This window comes from Corvus hawaiiensis, chromosome 5, assembly GCF_020740725.1.
Source record: "Corvus hawaiiensis isolate bCorHaw1 chromosome 5, bCorHaw1.pri.cur, whole genome shotgun sequence".
In the NCBI taxonomy this organism is placed as follows: Eukaryota; Metazoa; Chordata; class Aves; order Passeriformes; family Corvidae; genus Corvus; species Corvus hawaiiensis.
This window is the reverse complement of record NC_063217.1, coordinates 1,689,962-1,697,994: the sequence shown is the minus strand read 5'-3', so window position 1 is coordinate 1,697,994 and position 8,033 is coordinate 1,689,962.

Here is an 8,033-nt window from a genome sequence, read left to right as displayed (position 1 = left end):
AAAATCCCCCCCCCACCCCATTTAACCCTTGATCATTTCCCCCTCTCCCAATATTTAATCCTTGATTATTTCCCCTATAACAGGCTCCCCCCAGTATTTGATTCTTGATTAACCCCCCCAGTATTTAACCCTTGATCACTCCCCCCTTGCCACAACCCCCCCAATATTTAATCCCTGGTCCCCCCCGAATCTAACCCTCAACCACTTCCCCCCAATATTTGATCCCTGTTTAATTTCCCCCATAATGATCCCCCCCGATATTTAACCCTTCACGGCTCTCCCTCCCACCACCCCCCCGATATTTCTCCCCCAGTCACCCCTCCCTTGCAAGCATTCCCTCTTCCAGTGAGACCCCCCCAATATTTAACCCTTAACTCTTCCCCCTCATTAATCCCCCCTTTTCAATGACCCTCCCCCCAATTTACCCCCTAATTATTTTCCCCTGGAAGGGATTTACCTCTCTGCCCCCACCCAGGCACAGATTTTCCCCCACGCCTGACATCAATTCACCCCAAGCACTGATTTTTTTCCCTCCTTTCCCAATAATTTCTGCCTCTCTATTGATATTCCCCTTCCCTAATTCCCTCCTTGGAACGATTTCCCCCCTCCCTTGATGATCCTGACCCCCCTCCCTTTCCCCTGCCATTATTTCCCTGCTGATTTCCCCTCATTGCAGGGATTTTCCCCCACAAGGATTTGGCCCCTTGCAACGGCCGCCCCCCGCCCCAAATTAATTCCCCCCTTGCATTAATCCTAAACCCCTCCCCTAATTACCAGAGGTAATTAACCCCGCAATGATTTCCTCGGTGCCCCCACGACGTTTGGGGGATCTGCTCTGGGCTGGGGGGGATTTTCCTGCTCCCCCTCCCCGCTGCTTCCCAGGCCAGGCTGGGTGTCCCCGCTTTTTTCAGGGGTGTTCCCATTGTCCAGGAGGCTCCAACCCCCCCGGATTCCCTCTCTTCCCCCTCCCCAGGATGGCAGCAGGTACCGGGGCCGCCCGCTCGCAGCCGCTTTGGCCGAGCATTTGCTTCAGATTACAGAAAAAACAAAAGTTCTTTGAGTTCCCCCCTTCTCCTTCGCCCCCTCCTCGCCCCCCCGGCCCCCGGCTGGGCCGAGTCTGTTCCCGGTGGGATCGCGGAGCGCCGGGAAGAGGGGGCCGAGCACCCCTGAGGAGTAGGGGGTGTCCCCTCATCCCTGTTTTTGGGGTGACCCCAGGGGGAGCCAGGCTGGAGCCCCTTCCCTGGATCCCCTCATTCCCGCCTCCTTGGATATCCAGCCCCGCTCCCCTTTTTTTTCCCGGTGTATCCCTGTCCGGAGAACCCCCCCATGGCATCCCATGGGAATTCCCACCACCGCCACGGCGCATCCCGGTGCGGGAACCCCTCCCGTGCCCCAGGCCCGTCCCCTCGGGCTGGGATCCCCCTCTGGAGCGGGGTTCCCTTCCCGGGGCTGGCGCATCCCGGGGCTGGAGCCCCCCCGAGCCCGGCCCGGCCCCGCGCCCCCCCCCCCCGCCACCGCCGCGCTCACTCCCGGCCCTGCGGCCCCACCCGGTGGCGGCCGCGGGCACTGCAGGAGGCGGCAGGTGGCCCCGGGCCCGTCCCCTCTCAATCCCGCCCCAATCCCGCCCCAATCCCGCCCCAATCCCGCCCCAATCCCGCCCCAATCCCGCCCCAATCCCGCCCCAATCCCGCCCCAATCCCGCCCCAATCCCGCCCCCTCCTCCCCCCCCTCGGGTGTCCCTGGGCTCGGTCCCGTTCGCGTCTCCCAAGCATCTTCCCGAAACACCTTCCCAAAGCACCATCCCAAAGCTTCTTCCTGAATCTCCGGCCCAAAGCGCCTGATCCCATCCCAAAAAAAAACCTTCCGGGAACACCTTCCCAAAATACCTTCCCTAAATACCTTTCCAGAGTCTCTTCCCAAAGCGTCGTCCCAAAATATTTGCCCAAAGTGGCTCCCAAAGCCCCTTCCCAAAGCGCCTCACGCTGTCCCAACTCCCCTTCCCTAAAGCGCTTCCCAAATCACCTTCCTGACGCCCCTTCCCAAATCACCTTCCTGACGCCTCTTCCCAAAGCATCTTCCCAAAATTCTTGCCCAAAGTGACTCCCAAAAGGATCTTCCCAAAACACCACCCCAAAGCCTCTTCCCAAAACCTCTTCCCAAAGCATCTTCCCCAAAGCATTTCCCCCAAGGATCTTCCTAAAATACCCGCTCCAAGCACCTCACACCTTCCCAAAATTGCCTTCCCCAAAAACCTTCCCAAAGCTTCCCAAAGACCCTTCCCAAAGCATCTTCCCAAAAATCCTGCTCAAAGCACCTCACGCCTTCCAGAAGCTCCTTCCCAAACCTCCTTCCCTAAATATCTTCCCAAAACCACCCCTGACCGCAGCACCGGCCCTGGAAAACACTCCCTGGAATTCCCAATGAGGAGGCCTTCCCTCCTCCTTCCTTTTCCATGGAAAACCCCATCCCCGGGATGCTCTTGGCAGCCCCAAAGCAGCAGAATTCCTGTCCTGAAATCTCCCATTTCTTTCCAAATGTGTGGAAAAGCTTCTCTGAAGGGCAGGGAAAGGGGCACGAGTGAGCCACCAGCACAGAATTCCATAGGAATTTTATGGAAATGGTTCCTGCTTCTTTTCCCGGTGCTGGAAATTCCGGGAGAAGGGGGAAGAGCCTAAAAAACATCTGTGGGGTTTTAAGGGTTTCTCTTGGAGCAGATTCCCACCCTCTGGAGGTAAATCCAGGCTTTTCCAAGGTCAGAGGTGGCGGAGCTCAGACCAGGTGAGCGGGATGCAGCCACGGCATTCCCAACTTTCCATGGAGTCTGGGGAGTTTTGTCACCGTCCACAAACGAAGCCAAGGGGCCGGGAAATCACAGCTGGCGTGGGGAAGGCACCGGGGGAGCGACAATTCCCGAGGGGAGAGGGGCGATGGCACCACAGGAATTCCCATCGGGAATGGGAATGCCGGGATCTCATCCCCCCGCCCCCAGGATGCTGCAGTGGCTTTGGGGCTCAACCAGCTCCCAAATCCCGGGGTTCAATCCCGCTTTTCCCACGGGATTGGACCCCAGGGTCCAATTTTGCAACACAAACGGGATCCTGAATTTCTACCTTGGGAAAAACTGGGAATTTCGGTGCCAGGAGGGAACAACATTCCCATAGGAAAAGCTCCCTCCGGGCTCTCCCTCTGCCTGGGCCCTACAGCACCAAAATTCCCTTTGCTTCCCAAATTCCCTGGGATTTCCCGTGCCCAGAGCGGGCAACGCTCTCCCTGCAGCTCCTAAAAATTCCAGCGCTGTTCGATTCCAGCTGGAGAGAGCAGCAGAGAGTCCCGGAGGTTCCAGCCGGCGCAGCATTCCCGAGATATCCTCATTCCCAGGGAACATGGGGGGGCTCTGCCTTCCCGGCTCACCCCAGGAGAGGTGCTGGAGTTGCTCCCTGCACACAGGAAGTCCCTGCGGGAATTTTCCTTCCCTGTTTTCCGCTCCCTGGCGGAGGCAGCTGCACCCCCTCGGCCGCACGGACGGATTGGATTCCCTGAGAAAATTCCAGAGGCGCTCCCAGGTAATATTTAATTTTAATTCCTTTTTTTTGTTGGGTATTTTTCCCAAAGGAATAATCCCTTCTAAAATCAACGTTTATTTTTCTCCCTGTCCGAGGCTTCCTCACATCCCTTCCCTTTTTTGTTTTACACTCTGATCCCCCTTTCCTTATCCAGGCAAAACATTCCCGAATCTGGAAGAGCTTGGAATGAACAGGTGGAATTTTCAGCGTTCGTGTCTCACTCGATGACTTTTTTTTTTTTTTGGCCTCATCCCATTTTTAATTGAGAATATGTCATTAAAAAAACTCCCAATTCATCCAAATATCTTTCATTTTCCAGCCGGGATTCCCTGCTAGTGATCCATTAGGAATGTTGATCCCGTTTTTTTTTCAGTCTGATTGTGGGGTTTATTCCCATTAATTAATATTCCTGATAACACTTTTATGACTGATTTAATAATTGGAATTTAATAACTGGGATTTAATAATTGGGATGCACCACGAGCTCCTTTCCCGCCCTCATCCGCCTGCACAGGTGAAGCTCAGAATGGCAGAATCCATGGAATTCTACATTCCAGAGGAATCCCAGCTCCAGCCCCTTTGGAATTGAACCACTGCCCCTTCCAGGCCGATAACGAGGAGGGAGGAAAACCCCACCCCAATCCTGCTGTGAAAATCAGGGAATTCCAGATTGGAAGTGACCTTAAATATCCCATCCCAAGCCCGTGCCGTGGGCAGGGACAACTTCCACCATCCCAGGGATTTCAACCCAAAAATATTTCATTTTTACAACTAATCCCGCAATTTCATTGAATTGTTGCTCCCAAATCTCCAACCGGAATTTTTTGCAGCCAAACCCTCCTCTGGAATTTTTGCATCCAAACTTTCAACCTGGATTTTTTTTTGCAGCCAAACTTCCAGCTGGAATTTTTTTTGCACCCAAGCCCCCAACTGGAATTTTTTGCAGCCAAGTTCCAATTCCTTTTCCTTACCCCCCAAACTTCCCGATCAAGTTTTGCTCCTTCCTCAATTTTGCTCTTTCCACACCCCCACCTCCCCCAAATTCTACCGGGGCCTCGGGAGCCGCTTCTCCCACTGGGAGCAGAATTCCACCACTTCCCCCCGCTGGGAATAGGCCCTCATTCCTGGTTTGGGGCTCCGCTTCCCAAAATATTTTTCAAACCAGGCGCCTTTCCAGCCCTGCACTGAAATTTGGGAATTGTCATCACTGCTTTTTCCACCCTCTGGATGAACAAACAACCACCACCCCCTTGGACAGCAGAAATCCCGCGGCAAGGGGCGCGGATATTCCGGGATTTTGGGAGCGATTGGCTGCCGCGGCTCCCGCTTCTCCAAACCCCATCTGGAAAAATCCCTGGGAAGAAAATCCGGATTCTTTTTGCCACTCACCCAACCTCCAAGTCCAAGTTGGCCCTGGCGGCCGCTCCCCACTCCCGGGAAAACTCGGAGCGTTTTATAGCGTGGGAGCCGGGGTGGTCCCCGCCCACAGGGGGAAAGTGCCACTGGAAAATGAGGATTCCCAAGGATTTAGGGATGATGGCAATGTCAAGCTTCCCCCCCCCTCCAGAGCCTCCGGCCCGGTTCTGCCTCAGCTCCATCACCCCGCTCCCAAAATCCCGCTTTTTCAATTCCAAATGCTCCAAGAGATTCCTCAGCAGGGGCTCCTCCACTTTCACCCCCTGCAGGAGCAGATCCTGGGGCTTTTCCCTCCTTTTCCTATTTTTTTCCTTTTTTTCCCCTCTTCTTTTCCCTCTTTTTTTCCTTCCTCTTTTCCTTCTTTATCTTCTATTTTTTATTATTGTTTTCCCTTTCTTTCCCCCCTCATTTTGTCCCTTCTTTTCCTTATTTTTCTTTATCCCTTTTTTCCCTATTTCCCCTTTTCTTTCTTCTTTTCCCCCCTCCTTTTCTCCCTTCTTTTCCTCCTTTCCTCCTTTATTTTTTTCCTTATTTCCCCTTCATTTTCTCCCTTCTTTTTATTCTTTATTTTCCCCTTCATCTCTCCCTACTTTTCCTTCTCCTTTTTATCCTTTATCTTCTTTTCCCTTCATTATTTTATCACTTCCCCCTTCTTTTCTCTTCTTTCCTCCCTCATTTTTCTTCTTTTTCTCCCCCCTTTTCTCTCATTTTTCCCCCTCTATTTTCCCCTTTCCCCCCTCTTATTTTCCCCTTTTTCCCTTTTTATTTTCCCCCTTTTTTTCCCCTTCTTCCCCCCCCCCCTTTTTTTTTCCCTTTTTTTTTGGTTTTTTTTTCTGAAAAGCCTCCGAAACCCAAATGTTTCTGCCCGCAGTTTATCAAATTACATTTGGGGACAAAGAGCTAAAGTGCATTTTCTTGAGGGCTTTGACAACTGGGGGAGCCAGCAAGGAAATGAAAAGAATGACAGAAAACCAAAGGCTTTTGTCGGATGCAGATCGGGAAAAGCCGCCCTTGGGGGGGCCCTTTCTTTCTGTTTTCCTTGGATTTGCTTCCCACTTTCTTTTCCCAGGTGTTAAACTCGGGGCTGTGGGAAAAGCAAGGAAAATCCCTTTGGGTTGGGGCGGGGGGGAGGGATGTTAAATGTTCAATTTGAGGTTTTTTCCGGGTTTTTTCGGTTTGTTTTGTTTTTAACAAAATGCCAGTGTTTCAAAGGAAAATGAAGCCCCTTTGGAAATGTGAAGCTCCGAGATAATGACCGGATCGCTCCACGACTGGATGGGAACAGGTGATTTTTTTCCCTTCCTTTCTTGTTCCCATCTGTCCTTTGTTCCATAGGAGACCGAGGAGAGACAGAAACGAGATCGGTTTGATATTCCCCCTTTCTGTGCATCCGCCTCTTCCCGAGGAACGGGGACGCGGCTTGGGCCCGCTCCAGGCGCCGGCAGAGGGGGGATGCCGGCGGAGCCACGGATAAAACCTCAAGAAAATCCCAAGAAACCCCCAAACCTCAACTTTTGATCTCTTAAAAAGCCAAAAGTGGCCGGGTTGGGGCTGCTCCGACCCCGAGCTCCGGATGGGCCCTCGGGAAGATGCTCCAGGGACACCCTCGGGGTTATCCCAACCCAATTTATCCCCGTTCCCAAACCCTTTTCCTGCATTTTTTGGCCACTCTCAGCCCCTCTCCTCCCCAAAATCCATCAATTCCTCCTCCAAACCCAACCCCAAGGCAATAACCCAGTGGCCAAAAGCCCCTCGGAGCATCCCAAATCCCAAATTCCCGGCTGAAATCCCCATGGGAGCTGCCCAGAGAAAGTTTTGAGCTTCTGTTCCCTTTTCTTTCCCCAATCAGGAGAATTTTGCAGGATTTGCTCCTCACTTCTGGGTCGGATGAGCGGGGATGGAACTGGGAATATTTTCTGTGCCTGATCCCAGCCATGCAGAGTTTCTCCTTAAGGTCTCCTTGTTTGGAATTCTCCTCAGGAAGAAGAGATCCTTTTCCTGAGTATCCTCTTCTTTTTTTTTAATTTTAAAATCTATTTCTTTCAGATCATTTCTTTTATCTCCCTTCCTCCGCCAGCCATTCCCAAAAAAATCGCTTTTAAATCCCAACCTGTCAGCACGGCCTGGGATTTATCCTGGTTTTCCAAACAAACTTCCTTATTTCTAATAAAAATTCTGCTACCAGCAAAGCCAAATTTCAGACCTTCTTCCAACCCATCCGGCTTTTCCCTGGCCTGGATCTCCTGCTAATTCCCCAAAAAAAGGGTGGGATGTGAGGCGTTTGTGCATCCTTACAAGACTCCAGCCTCTGTTCTCCTCCAGGCCATGGAGAAAATTCCAAAAACACAACAAGAACCATCTTCCCCCACTCTGGAAGGAAAAGAAGCCCCAGGGAGGTTTCTTCCTTCATTCCCAACACAAAATTCCAGGGAATGCGGGACCGCGAGGGATCCACGGATATTTTAAAAATGGGAATTTGGAGTTGTTGTTAAAATATTATTTACATCCCAAATATTTGAGCATAAATCCTGGATAAGGAGGCAGCTCCAAGGACCCACAGAATGGGAATATCCCAATAATTCCTCTCTCCCAGACCAGGATTTCCTCTCTGCGAAGGGGGCTGGGATTGATCCCGTTATCCCAAAGTTTCATCCTTCTCCCTGTGCTGAAGATTCCCACCTGCTCCCTTTCCACCTCTCTGCTCCTGCCCCTCTTCCCAACCCATCTCAAAACCCTTGGAGAAAGAGGTTTTAGAACCCACTGGGGAAACAGGGAAAAGGGGGGAGAAAAGGAAAGAAAGGAACCAAACCAAGCCCCAAACGCCAACTGCATCCAGAGGAAATTCCATGTGGGATTTGCTGCCGAAGTGAAGGGTTTGGTGCCCTTGAGACCAGCCCAGGGCTCCTCCTTCCTCAAGGACTCCTGAAATTCCCCTTTTCCCTTCGGGATCTTTTAAAAATTCCTTTCTTTTGGCTCAAACAGCCAAAATTTCCACACCAACCCCCCCCCCCCCAGCCTTCAGCACCTCCATCCCACAGCCCAGGGAGCCTTAAA